Source organism: Cnephaeus nilssonii (assembly GCF_951640355.1).
Source record: "Cnephaeus nilssonii genome assembly, chromosome: 10".
In the NCBI taxonomy this organism is placed as follows: Eukaryota; Metazoa; Chordata; class Mammalia; order Chiroptera; family Vespertilionidae; genus Cnephaeus; species Cnephaeus nilssonii.
In genome coordinates, this window is record NC_137081.1 from 85,812,435 (window position 1) to 85,826,818 (window position 14,384).

Here is a 14,384-nt window from a genome sequence, read left to right on the forward strand (position 1 = left end):
CGGGATGGGATGGGACGGGAGGAGCGCTCCCTGGGAGAGCTGGAAAGGAAACGGCGTGGTGGGGGCTCCGGTGGCTTCGGTGCTGACTGGGCCTGTCCCACCACCAGTGAACTCGGGCCGTGATTGGCCCTGGGAGCGTCAGTCTCCTGAATGGACGCAGGGGAGGGTGGTTCCTCAGCGATGCCAGGCTTCTGGCGGGTTAGTACAGATTCGTGACTCATCAGACTCCCGGCACGCACCAGGACCTGTAGAATGAACGGTGTGAGAGACAGTGTTACTGAGCCTTCCTGATTGCCAGGCAGCAGGCTACTCATCACACAGCTGAACTCATTTGATCCACAGCAGCCCTTTTCCACTTTACAGACAGGAAAACCAAGGCTCACACTGTTAGCTAAGGCCACCCAGCTGGTTAGAGACAGAGCCGGTGTCACTGGGTGACTCTGCCTTCCAGAGTGGGTGTCACTGGGTGACTCTGCCTCCCCCGGTCCAGCCGCGGGATGTCCTTGGTGGGGGCCAGGCACGGATGAGCCCTGCCCGGGGGCTGCCATTTCAGGAGCGGGTCTCTGTCTTGCTGTGGGCTGGCCTCCCTCCTCCTTCCTGAAAGCCCCTCGTTGGGGCCATTCCAGGCAGTCCAGGGCTTGGGCCTCGGCCCTCCCCGCAAAGCCGGTGAGCATGGGCGAGTTACTTCACCTCTCTGAGCCACGTTTTCCTTACGCAGAAAACCCACGGCCATAACTGCATTTCCGAGGTGCTGTGCAGGCGGAGTCCGTGGTCCCGGAGGAGAGGCAAGACCGCGCCCTCCGTCCAGGCCTTGCTCGGAGCCAGTGCTCCAGAGGTGTCCGTTCCCAGCGGACCCTGAGCTTAGCGCCTTGGAGCAGAGCGGGCTCAGCTGTGTCTGCGGCTCCCCGCAGGATCCTGGCCTGCGGCAAGGGCCCAGCCGCTTCTGTGGAGTCTCCAAGTTTAGGGATGGTTCCACCGCACTGCTTGTCCCTGCTCCAGGGGAGCCCGGGGCAGGCAGGGTGACCGACTGTCCTGGTTTGCCCAGGACCGAGGCATTCTATGGACAGTGCTGGGCACACTGGGTGAGTTGACTACCTGGGACAGGCTGGCCCTGGCCAGTGGTGGCTTCCCGTAGCCCCGTGGGCGCAGTGCTGAAGGCCCACAGTGCTGTCCGGGGCCCACAGAAATGTTTTAGTTTTGTGTGTTTGTTTTAATGAGAAGCCGGGATTATATTCATCCCTAAACCAAGACATTTGTAAAATAGAAATGTGACTGTGTTTTATGGAGAAAGAGGCCTGCAGAGGGCAAAGTGCCCCGGGAGTCACAGTGCTGCTGGGGGAGGCGCTGCCCGGCACCCTGCCCAGCCCTCTGAGGACCGGGGGAAGAGGCCTGGCCGAGGAGAGGGGCCCATGGCCGCCCGCGCCCAGCAGGCTCCCCTGAGGTCCCAGCGGTGGAGAGGAGGTGGCGGTGCGTTTCTGGGCCTGCTCAGCCTAGAGCTTTAGGAACTGATGACGGGGGTGGGGCACAGGGAGGTGGGAACAGGCATGTCCGTGTTGAAAGCGGCCGAGCCCTTCCCAGCGGGCCGGGAGATTCTGGTCCTCAGATGCTCCTGTCCTGGCTGCGTGGGGGGCAGGGGTGGGGGTTCCTGTTTGGAGCCAGGGAGTTGATTTGATCCAGCTGCGGCCAGGGCCCAGCTTGGAGGCTCAGAACGCATCTGGGTCCCCACCAGCGCCCCTCCCTCCCCACATGTGTCTCTGAAGCCCGGAGAGGGGCGGCCCGTGGAGGAGGGTGTAGCAGATGTCGCTGCCCCACACCGTGCTCTGGTCTATCTTTTAGGGTGGCCGGTGCTCAGAGCAGCCCTAAGGAGCTGCCGGCCTCCCCTGGAAGGTGGGGGAAGAGGGGTGAACAATCCAGGCTGCATCCTGATACCGCTTGTCTGAGCCAGGCGTCGGCGCTCCTGTCCTCGGGACTTGGTGGGAAAGCTCTTCTCAGCCTGGCCCCCCGGAGCTGCTGGTGGGACAGCCGGGAGGAGAGGCGCGGCCTGGCTGTGACGCACCAGCAGGACGGGGCTCCGACATAAGAATGCCGTGAGGTCAGGAGTTATGCAGCCTCGCCCGCCGCATCAGACAGGAGGTGGCGTCCAGGTCAGTGACACTCATCCAGGCCGCAGCAAGGTGGCCGTCCGGACTCTGGCCTGGGTTTTCCCTCTCTCCCAGCCTTCCATTTTATTTTGGGTGGAGGCAGGGTATTCAGGACCGAGAAGAGAAGCTAGGTCTGCATTTCATTGTTCATTCCTTCTCGGCTGTTTCTGCAGAGGAATCTGGCAGGACGGGGCGTGGGGGCGGGAAGAGCTGAGGGGGAGTCTCCTTCGCCTTCTCTGCTGAGCGTGGCGGCAGCTCTGCGTTTCCTCTAAACGTGGCTGCCTCTGTCAGCCCCGCACGGTGGCCTGGCCGGGCACCGGGAAAGGAGATGTGGGCCTCGGGCCGATCCCGTGGAGCGGTCTGGACGCGCACAGTGGACACGTTCCCTGTGAGGGGACGGAGCTGGGAGGGGTGAGACCTGTCTCTGGTGACCTGGGCAGCACGCCTTCCTCTGGGAGCTGGTGGCAGGGCCTCTCCGTCGCTTTAAGAGTAAATGGGCCACCAATCCGAGTGGCGCCCTGCTCCCCGGGCCAGCCTGAGCCGTGCCGGACGAGGGGGAATGAGTAAATGGACAACAGAGAAACGGTGACACAGTGTGTCCACACGCCGGAATGTCGCTCAGCCTTAAGAAGGAAGGGAGTTCTGCACATGCATGCACTTGAGGACATGGTGCTCAGTGGTCCGTCAGCCGTCACCAAGACATGCTGCTGATTCCACCTCCGTGGGCTGCCCAGCACAGTCAGGTCCATAGACGCGGCAAGGAGGGAGCGGCTGCGGGCTGGGGGGGGGGGGGGGGGGAGTCACTGTTGGAGGGTGGGAGGTTGCAGGGCAGGAAGAGGAAACGGCTCTGGCGACGGGTGGCGATCGCAGCACCACACTGTGCGTGTGCTTGTCCTTACTGAGCCGTACACTTACAAGTGGCTGAACGGTCAGCTTCACGGCTGTGTATTCACAGCGGCGTACAAAAGATTAAATGGCAGTTGACCCCTCTCTTCCTCTTGACTCCCCTGTGGAGAGTGACCGGCATCAGGTGTTTTATCTCTTATGCCAACAGTGTTGATGTTGATAACTGGATTCTTCCACAGAGAAGCTAAACTGACTTGGGTCACCGGGACAGAGCGTGTGTGCTGGGCCCAGAGCCGAGCCTCACGCCCTCGGGCCTTTAGGGACCCCCGGGCGTAGCTGACGCTTCCCCTGGGCCAGCCCCACTCGCCTGCAGAACTCCCAGCCAGGTTCCCAGTCGCATCTCTACACATGCATAGATTCCAAGGTTTAACTGACATCTGCGTGCAGCCAGCTACGTGGAAGAGCCGTGTCAGTGTAGACCGTGGGTGAAGTATAGTCCTGGAAGAAACGGAATTCAAGGAGAGATGCAGTGTAAGCGGAAAACAGCCCTCTTGGTGCCTCAGAAAGATGGAGAGCGCACTGCATCCATAAAACAAGAACAGGCTGCTACGAAGTCAGAGTATTCAGAAAATAAAAACCAGCTTTAGGTGAAAAATATGATGGTAGAAATGAAAAGTTTTTTTAGGATGGAAGGTGATTTTGGAAACCATGGGAAAAAAAGAATAAAAAGGTAAAGACAAAGAGAAATATGAGAGGAGAGTGAGAAAGCTAGAATATTAATGCAGGTAATTATGTAATTAATGGAAGTTCCAGAAACTGAAACTGAAAACAGATAAGAGAAAAATATTTAAAAATTAATACAAGAAAATTGCCCATATTAGGACAAAATCCTCACATTAAAATAATCCTCAATGAGCCTAGCACTTTAAAAAAAAAAATCCCATTTGGTTGTGTTTGTAAAATTTCAGATAACCAAAAATAAAGGGACACTTCTAAAAATTCCCCGAGAATAGGAAACAAAAACCAAGGTGGTCTGCAAAGGTGGGAGGGTTACCCTGTACCCCCTCTGCTGCGCATCCTGTGCGGAGGCAGGAGGAAGATTAGCAGACTCGGCCTAACTAACCCTCACTCGGGGAGGGACTTTTCCAGTCATGCAGGGAGGATTCAGAACTCTTACCTCCCCCAATCTTTCTTAGGCAGTTACTTCAGGGTCCTCTGATGCAAAGTAAGGGGGTAGATGAAGGAAGGGAAGGGCTGGGACCCCAGCAGGGAGACCGGAGTGGGGTGACGGCAGGGCGCAAACTGCCGCTGCCTCCTGAGTCAGGTGGGTGCGCGGGGTGAGGGCCCGGGAGCTGGGCGGAGGCGCTGGTCGGTCATCAGGACCCCGGGATGAAGGTGTGGCTGGGAGGCTCCAGTGAACTGAGCTGTGCTCCACATAAATGACTGATAAATCGGAAACACTGAGCTCATACGATCAAAGACTCCAACCATGATGTTTTAATATATTCCTTATATAGATCAGACAGCCGTCAGAGCAACTGAAAGTAGAAGTTTTAAAAGTTAAAAGTAGGTGCCTCCAGAGCACATGAGGCGGGGGCGGGGGCGGGGGCGGGGGGGTGGACTGTTGCTTTTCATTATAAGCTCCTCTGTGAAGTTTTTTAAAAAATCTTGTGCAGAATTGCTTACATTTTCCACCCAAAAGCCAAAGAAGAGTCATGAAAATTAAAATGAAACAATGTGAACGTTGCAGTTTGCCAGGGGAACCGTCGGGATGGAGTCGGGAGCCCAGGACGGCGGGGACCCGCCGACGAGCCTGTGCGGAAGGCCGGGTTGGGCTGGGGCTGTGGGGCCTCCCCAAGAGGAATGTTCAGTGCTCTGTTTCGTTTGACTTTTTTGGAAAATAAAAATGCAAAAATGCAGCCCGTGGGCTCCAGTGAGATCAGAGCCGAGGGCGACAGCGGCCCCTGCTCAGGGAGAGCCCGGCTCGGCAGTCACGGCGGCTCCTGTGCCGGCTCCTCGGATGGCTCCTGGGATGCAGCCCTGCCCGGGGCCCGTGGAGGCCGGGGCCTTGAGACAGCCCTGGGGGACACATGGGTTTGGCCTGCTCCCTGCCCCTGGGCCTGTCTTGTGCTGAACTAAGCATGAGGGGAGGCGGAGGGAGAGGCCCCACGTGATGTCCTCGTACAGTCCCGAGCCTGGGGTGGGGGGGGGCGCAGTGGGCTGCAGTCCTTGCTGCCTTGGAGATGCTGCGCTCACCTGTGACATGTACAGTGTCAGTGAGGGCTGCTGGGAGGGAAGTACACGGGCTGGGCGTGGGGGTGACAGGAGCCTCCGCACTGGAAGTCAGGGAAGGCTCTCAGAGGTGACGTTGAGGGCAGAGAGCTGTGGTGGAGCGAGCCTTAGGAAGAGGGTTTGCCAAGAACCCCTGCGGGGGTGGGCAGAGCTGAGCAGAGGCCTCTGGGGATGTCCAGGGCAGGCTCGTCAGCATCGGGGGGCATCACAGCACATCAAAGACACACTGGTCAGTTCAAGAGTAGCTAAGGCTGGGAGGCGGGCCGTGGGCCCAGGGCCCCGAGCTCCACGCTGAGGGGAAGCCCCAGGCCCGGAGCGGGAGGGTAGGGCCCTGCAGGGAGTCTTGGAGCCCTGAGATTTGAGCCCCATCTCCCAGGATCCTGGACAACATTGTCCTGTGTGGGGGTCTCTCCTGCCTGGGGGGCTCCCTGCGTGGGGGGCTCCCTGCGTGGGGGGCTCTCCTGTGTGGGGGGCTCTCCTGTGTGGGGGGCTCTCCTGCGTGAGGGTCTCTCCTGCCTGGGGGGCTCTCCTGTGTGGGGGTCTCTCCTGCGTGGGGGGCTCTCAGTGGCAAACCCCACGCTTGGATTCCTGCAGGGGATCTGACAGGAGGAGGACAGGGCGGAGTGTGCCGGTTGTCCTGCTCACCCAGACAGATGGGAAGCAGAGACTGGTGCACCCCTTTCCTGTGAGGGAGCACCCCCAGGCTCCACGTGTAGGGCCAGCTCTGTGCTGGGCCTGGCTGGGGCCACTTCAGGCCAGCGGAGGTGCTAAAACCCATCCTGCCCCCAGCCCGGGGCTGCCTCTCACCGCTCAATGGGAGCCAGGCCTCCTGCTGGCACCCCATGTCGGATGACATGACCCTGGGGACCAGTGAAGTCAGCACAGGCCTGAGGGATGAGAGCGTTTCTGAGGGGTGGCACTGGGAGCCGGTGCCCGTGTGCCAGCGGCAGGGCTGCGGGTAAGCAGACAGCAGGGGCAGCTTCTCGGCCAGCCCACCCGGGGCTGAAGCCTGGCATTCCACCATTTCAGGTTCGTTCCTTTGGCTTGGAACACAGATGTCCCATTGAGGAGGGACCTTGGAGCTCACGGCACGGAGCAGCCCCTGTACCTCGGCAGGGCAGCAGGCCTTTGCCACACCCCCGCAGAGCCAGCCAGCGCTCACTGTGCCTGTGTGTGGGCACAACCGGTCCCCTCTCGGTGTGTCCCTGGGAAACTGCAAGTGCCTGACCCTCTCTGCGCCCCTCTTATCATCCCTCGAGAGGGGCTGGATGGCAAGGGGGTTGAGGAGCCAGCTCCGAGCTGGCCCGTGGGGTTCAGTGATGTGATGACCTGCATGGCTGTGGCTTTCCGGAGGGGAGGTATGGGCGAAGCCAGGGCTGCAGGATGGCCAGGTGACTCAGGGGGACAAAGAAGGCACAGGTGTGGAGGCTGGGGCTGCCGAGATCAGGGCGTTTGTTCAGGACAGGAGCTCTGAGTTCAGATAGGGACTGAGGCCTGGGGAGGGAAGCAGGGAAGGTGTGAGGGTGGTGAGGAGTTCTGGGAACAGGTGGAGGAGAGATTTTGTGGCTCCGTTCCACCATCGGATGGGAAGCAGAGACTGGGGCACCCCTTTCCTGTGAGGGAGCACAGGAAAATCCCCCTGCAGCCTGGCTCCGGGCCTGGGCGGGAGGCCGGGAGGGCTGGCATGGAACCGCAGCGCTGTGCTTTCCGCTGCTGATCCTCAATGGTCTCATGATCCTCACTGGGCTTTTGTTTGTCGAAGTGCATTGAGTCATAGGCCTTTGTCTGTCAAGGAAAAGAAACGCCGGGAAACCTTTGGGTGGCACGGTCATGTTTTTCTGCATTCTCCAGTCAAAGTTTCCCTTTGGCTTCTCCAAGCGGTTGAAATCAGGAGGGAGAGAAGCATTTCTCTGCACACGTGTGCTGAGCCCCTTTCCACATGGCCCCCATGCTTGGGGTCCCCTCCTGGGCCACGTGCTGTCCTCCACCCCTGCCAGCACCTGTGAAGGATGCGGGGCTGATGGTCACAGATGTGGCTGGCACGGCTGGGGCCTGGGGTCTGGGGAAGGTTGCATGGTGGTGGGTGGGGCAGCTCTGCCATGGCAGGGAAGACACCCGGCACTCACTGTCCTTGGTGGGCCCTGGCTGTTCCTGTGCACATGTCTGACTCCTTCATTCAGCCAGCATTTATTGAGTGCCTAGTGTGTACCAGGGGATACAGTGGGGAATAAGACAGATCCCTGCCCTCACATTGCTCGGTCTGATAGAAGCAAACCAGGCAGGTGTGTAGACAGTTACGATGCAGGAAAGTGAGAGCAAAGACAGCCAAGGAGCAGCCCAGGGTGGGCGGAGCCTGGAGGGAAGGAAGACTTCCTGGAGGAGGTGGATCCCCAGCGGAGTCTCAGGTTAGAGAGGAGTTTGCCAAAGCCTGAAAGGCAAAGAGGGCAGCAGGTGTGAGGGTCCAGGCACGGGCCAGCGTCCCTGCAGGCCTGCAGGGTCCTCATCTTTCCAGTGCCCCTGGGGCCCATCTCCAGGGAGACCTGCCTGCCAGCTTCCGCTGGGCCTTCTCTGAGGGATGGAGGCCCCCTTCGGAGGGGCCCCAGAGGTGCTGTTCTCAGTCACGGTCATCGCTGAGCGCGGGATGTCTCCTTTCCACAGCCTGTGACCGTCAGATGAAATCACGGGCCCAGGGTGGCCCTGGGAAGCCTGCCGGGCTGCGGCTGCGCTGGGTCGGTTCATGCCACCCCATGTTCTTGGTCTCCACTGTGTGTGTTCTGAGTTTTTCCATTTTTAACGCTGGGAGGCGTCTGAGGATGAGAAGAGGCTGGGAGGAAGGCAGGTGCCTCATTGCCTTTTCCAGGGTCTGCTGTGTGTCTGGTGGGGTGGGCGGGGGCCTGGAGTGAGCTAAAAGTCTGAGAAGTCCCAGATGATGCTGACGCGGTGGGCCTGGGACCACACGTGGACATTCCCGGCTTAGCCCTCTGCCGGACACTCGGGATCCCTGGGGCGGGGAGGAGCAAGGCTCAGGCCCACCTGGACCTAGATCTCCTCGGGCCATCGGAGGATGAACCGGACTGCCTCACAGGAGAGGAGGTTTACGGAGGCCGGGTTTTTAAGGACATAGCACATCAGGAGAGGAAGACATAAAGTCCGGCAGACACACAAGCTCGTAGACAAACAGTTCACAGCATTGGGAAGGTCCCCAGGAATGAGGGGTACACACCGCTCCTGTGAGGGGGCGGGTGCCTGGGTGCACGCAGGGCCCTCAGCTCCAACTGCCCTGGCGCGGCTCCCAGCCTGCTCAGCGAGGTGGTGCTTGTCCTCAGCCTTATCTTCAGAGCCAGTGGAACCGGCCACGGTCACACTCGTTACCTAAATGGTCTGTGCAGCTGGGTCATCGTCAGCACACGTCCAGGTGAGGCCCGTGGCTCAGTGCTCCCACATTTACAGAATGGGCGGGGGTTGGGGTGAAAGGCACCCTCAAAGCACCCTCTTCCCATCACTAAGGATATTCCTAGGGTTTGGACCAGTCCCCAAAATGTGGGGTTCCCAAAGGGTTTTTCCCACAGGCAGCACCCTGAGACGGGCTGGGGCCTCCCAGGAAGATTGACATGACCACGCACTGTGAGCTAACGCCTCTGTGGTTCCAGGCACTGCTCTGTTTACATGCGTCTGCTTATATAATCCTCCCACAGCCCTAGAAAATGGTCTCATGTTCCTCATTAGACAGTTGAAGAAATGGAGGCCAGAGGGGCTGTGTGACTGGCCTGGGGTCCCACAGCAGTAAGGTGGCTCCAGGCTTCCCACCCTGGCTGTCCGAGCCCAGACCTCTGCCCTCACCCCGTGCTAGGCCGCCTCTCCGCGGTAAGGCGTGCATACCTTCTATTGAGCTCGTTAAGAAAGCAGGTCCATTATTCACAAGACCAGCCACCATTCACGCAACGCTTACTTTGAGCTGCATTAGCTCAGGTCCTCTTGGTAATACCAAGGCGCTGTGCTTGTCTCCATTTTACAGAGGGGAAAGTTGAGGCTCGGGGCGGCGGGGTACTTACACGGTGCTGCAACTTAAATGCAACCCTGGGCTGCTGACTCCACTCCTGCCTGAGCTCCCCCTGCCGCCCATCCCGCTTGTTTTCTGCCACTTCAGGCTGAGCCGCCCCAAGAACGCCCTCCTCCTCTTCCTGTTCCTTGGAGCTCCTCTCATTGTGTCGCCCACGAGTGTTTGAAGGCACGGCATGCCTGCCTCAGAAGTCTCAGGTGCGCTCTAATGCCCGCCCCGGGGGCTGCCTCCTGAGTCAGAGTCGTATGGCCCAGCTCATCTCCCGCTGTTGTGCCTGCCCGCCGGGCTCCAGGTGAGGATCGGGCAGCCATGCCAGGCCGGGGTTAGGAGGCTGTTCCTGGGCCCAGAGGCTGGATGGCCCTTGGGGAGTCAGGTGGGCCGGGGAGGGATTTGGAAGATCAGGGCCTCATTCTAAAACGGACCTCCCTCCTTCCCCCGTGTTTCTCCTGCCCTTAGACCGGCCACTGTGTGAGGGGACTGGCCCAGCTTCCCATGGGATATCCCACAGCACCAAGAACCCCAGGCCCCCCGAGCTCCGGGCTACTGCAGTCCTGAGCCCTGTGTCATTGCACCTCCTGTCCCCTGCTCCCTGTTATTGTGCAGACCAGTGTTTTCCCAGGTGCTTCTGTTGGCTGTCTCTGCTTTTCTCAGGGGCATCAGAAGAAGCCTTGTGAGGCTGGAATGGGGATGAAAAACCAGACAGGCCCAGAATGGGCAACTTGGACCGTTGGCGGACTTGGCTCCTTTTCAGGCCCTGGAGGAATAAGCTGTTTTTGAGTTGAACTGAGGCCAGGGGCCCTTTGATTTATATTGAGGTGGAAGCTGCCTGGGCAGGCAGAGATAATGAAGGTGTGAGCTGGGGGCCTGCTGAAGACGGGATGGGGAAGGCTGCGAGGAAAAGCTCATCCCTCCGTGCCTTTTGGCTGTGCTAGTCTGCAGACCAGAGCATGACTTCATGAGATACTCCAACCTATGCAGGGCTATGAATCTAGTCCTTGAAGCCATTGACGGCCCTCTGTGGGCACCTACAAAAGACCTGGGAGTTCTGAGCCGAATGGCTGTGGAGGAGAGGAAAGAGAAGAATAAGGTAGGGATGAGCGGTGGAGACAGAGAGAAGAGGAAATGCCCTGACTATAGACCTTCCGTCCTCCCATCCCCCCACCCACCCTTCCACCACACACCCACACACCCATCCCCCTAACCACCCCTCCACCCACTCATCCACACACCCATCCCCCTACCCATCCTTCCACTACACATCCACACACCCATCCCCTCACCCATCCATCCACCCACACACCCATTCCCCTACCCACCCATCCACCCACACATCCACACACCCATCCCCCCACCCATCCTTCCACTACACATCCACACACCCATCCCCTCACCCATCCATCCACCCACACACCCATTCCCCTACCCACCCATCCACCCACACATCCACCCACCCATCCCCCTACCCATCCTTCCACTACACATCCACACACCCATCCCCTCACCCATCCATCCACCCACACACCCATTCCCCTACCCACCCATCCACCCACACATCCACCCACCCATCCCCCTACCCATCCATCCACCCACACATCCACACACCCATCCCCCCACCCATCCACCCACCCACCCACCCATCCATCCATCCATCCATCCAACCACCAATCGACCCAGCCTCCCATTCATTCACCCGTCCATCCATTCACCCTCTTCACCCATCTGTCCCCCACCTACACATTTTTCATTGACCACTACTATGTTCTAGCCATTTCCATCCAGGTCCCACTTTCTAAGTGTAGCCCCCAGTAGGCCAACCACCCCCTCACTATTTTCTGATTTCTTTTTGCACTCACAGCCTGATCATGACCCTTGGCCCTTGCAAACCCTCCTTACCATTTGCTTATACTTCTACTTGTTTCTCTTTGTGACCCACTCAGATCGTTAGGCCCTTCACTCAGTCATGTTGCTTCTCATCACTTGCAACGCTTAGAGCTCTCCTTGAGGAGTTGCTTGAAGCACCTTTGGTGGGTTGAGATTGGGATTGACTGGCATCTGTCTAGAATGGTTGAGGGGGGAAGGGAGTTCACACTGGTGAGCACCTGCCAAGTGCCCGGGTGGGTAGGGGAGTGGGCGTCAGTACAGAGCTTGGTGCTGTAGAAAGAGCCCATGTTTTGGAGCCAGGCAAGGGTGGGATCGAGTCCTGGGACTGGTGACCTTGGATAAGTCACTTAACCTCCTGAGGTTCAGTGTCCTTACTTGTCAAGAAACAAGATTTAAACAAACCTGTGCTGCTGCATGTGCATGCAGGCACTGCCCATGGTCCTGGCACCTGATTGGTGGGTGCTGCCTCCTCCCCCACACCATGTCCCCAGACTCAGAGACTGCTCAAGGCCTCCTGTGACAGCCCCGTTCTGCACCCTGTGGAGTTGGAATGGGCAGAGTCCTGAGGACACAGGACTCCTGGGCCAGGATCAAGCAGTGGACATTGGTACCCTCTGACTTCTGCCCACTGCACTCCAGCTCCACCCTTGTCTGGTCACATCCCTCCACATTCGCTCTTGGGCCTTGTAATTCCCTCCCCCGCACCACCACCACCAGGCGGAACGGGCAGAGAAACTGCAGAGCTGCTGGAGGCCAGGCCCGATGCTCTGAGTCAGCTGGTGCCTTGCTGTGGGCTCTTAGACTCGGGCCCTCTGTGCAGCCCAGTGGCCAGTGGGTTGGTTCACGATACCTGGGAAGTGGCGGAGGTGAGCTGGGAGTGAGAAGGCACTAAAAGGTGAGGGCGGGAGGCCCAGCTCTGGGGAAGGCACACAGTGCCAGGGGCACAGGCACTTAATCATCTGAATTCCCTCTGCCCCTCCCCACTCTGTTTATTACCTATTAAATAATTATCTCATTTGGAAAGTGTTTCTTAATGTAGGGCAGGCTCCACCCCGAGGCACAGGTTTTGCAATGGATTGTCTCCTGTGTGTTCCAGGCTCGGGCAGGACTGGAGCGTGCTTGCCCGGCTGTGCCTCTGCACCGGGCTCAGGCTTGAGCCAGGCTCTGCCAAGGCACAGCCAAGTGGGGCGTCGACTCCCCGCGCCTCAGGATGTCCTGGCTAATGGCTTCATTACAGGGATGTTCTTGTCAGGCTTCTGAAGGGGATGGCTCCAGGCTGGGCCTCCCAAGTTACTTGGTATTTTCTGGGACCAAACATCTGGCAGCTTCAGAGATGGGAGGAGCCTTTGTCCTTTTTATAGGTGAGGCCACTCAGGCCTCAGGGCGTCAGGGGTCACGCTGAGGTCAGACATTGAGGTGGCTATGAAAGCAGAAGCCCAGGCCTCCTGCCTGGGAGCACTCTGTCTTCCTCCTTCCTTTGTCTTGAATGTCGTTGGCACCTAAATATGGCCCTTCCTTCCACTCCGGTAGGAAGGGGCTACTTCCTGCAACCAGAGCCGGGGCGCTGTGCTGGATGAATGAATGAGTGATGAATGAGGCAGCTAAGCCTCACAACAACCCCATAGATTATCCCCTTTCTTGTTACTAAAAAGTCATACGTACTTTTCAGAGCATGTGCAAACAGTACTGAAGCACATGCAGAAATGCAGCGCCCCCACCCCCACCCCCCGCCACCCCGGCCTGTCTGCTCCACCGGTCATTGCAGAGGCCAGGCAGGCACGCGCGCTCCCCCAGCTGCCGTGTGGAGGGCTGACTGGGTGGACCAGAGAGGTGTGGCCAGTATTACTAGGGTCCTCCAGACAGGAGGCAGTGGTAAAGGACCAAGGCCGTGTCCAGACTCATCTGATCCATAGCTGAGAGTGAGGCTGAGGGCATGGCTTGGGTCCCGTGTGAACGTTGGCCCTTCGTGTCTCCCCTTGCGTGGCCTGGGTCCTGTTACAGCACAACGGGCCAGTCCTCTTTGCTGCGCCTTCATTGTGGTCCCTGCGGTTCACTCTTGAGCGCTGGCCCAGGCCCTGGAGCTGCCTGCGCTCAGTACCCTTTAGAGAAGCTCGGAGTCTCCCTCGGGCCAGGCCCACTGTCAGGACTCTGGGGGCGGAACTCAGCAGCGGTCACGTGACCTGGAGCGATCAGGAGGCGCTCTGGAGAAGTGCCCAGCATGCGGGATGAATGGTCAGGGATGAATGTGGAGGAACCTGGGGTGGGCGTTTTGGCAGCTGCCCCGGTGGGTCAAGGACGCAGCTGCCCTGGTGGGTCAAGAGCCTGCGTAACTGGCTTACCTGGGGGAGGGTCCTGTGCGAGGGGCAAACCCAGGCAGGGCTCATGGTGGGAACTGGCCTGCTCCTTTGTTACTAGGGCGTTGGCGAGGGTTCTGGAGCAGTGGAGGGCGGCACCGGTGCCAGACGTGGGGATGAGAAAGGCATTAGGCTCCGTTACTCAGTTCCTGAGGCCCCAGATGAATTGCTCCTCTTCCAGTCCTGTAGGGGTTAGCGTCCCTACCTGCAGGACTGTCGTGAAAATCCACGCTGATTCATTGTGGCCCCAAGGCAGTGTCCACAGGCGGGAGTGTCCAGTGATGTGCTGGTGATGACACTGATGGAAATGACAGTGACCAAGGCCGTGTGCTGGATTTCTGGGCTCTTAAAGTCTTGGGCCACCAAGACCAAGGCCCCCAGTAATGACAGCTGTCATTTATGGTGCCACGGTAGCGTGATGGGCGATGAGTTAAAGCTCGGAATTCATCTTCTCTGCACGGGGGCTTTGTCACCCATGGTGCAAAAGCGGAGCCTGAGGCTCCTGGTGGCCTCACCAACACACAGCCTGTGAGGGACGCGGCCTGAATGCCATCCGGGGCTGCCTGTGTCCCTCGGCTCCTCTCTCCAGGCTCCAAGGCTGCCTGTAAAACACCACAGTGGGCGGAAGGCTTGCATGTAGCAGATGCCGCAGTGAGTGTAAAACACAGAATGGACGGCCAGCCCCAGAAGCAGGCTGGGGGCTTCCCGGGGGGCCTCTGGGGCTTTCTCCTGGTCCTGGTCGCAGTGCGATTCAGCTCTAGGTGAGAGGAGCTGAGAGGGGGTCCCAGTGCCAGGCCCACGGGCTGCGGC

General features: G+C 59.1%; 1 protein-coding gene across 1 annotated transcript in view; it reads left to right on the forward strand.

Moving 5' to 3' along the window:
* The first annotated feature begins 2,024 nt into the window (after positions 1 to 2,024).
* The window catches only part of GLI2 (GLI family zinc finger 2), a 131,855-nt gene continuing 119,495 nt past the window's right edge, over positions 2,025 to 14,384 (forward strand). The window contains exon 1 of the mRNA XM_079783288.1: positions 2,025 to 2,144. The gene's annotated coding sequence lies outside the window, so the exon portion shown is untranslated. The remainder of the gene's footprint in view (positions 2,145 to 14,384) is intronic.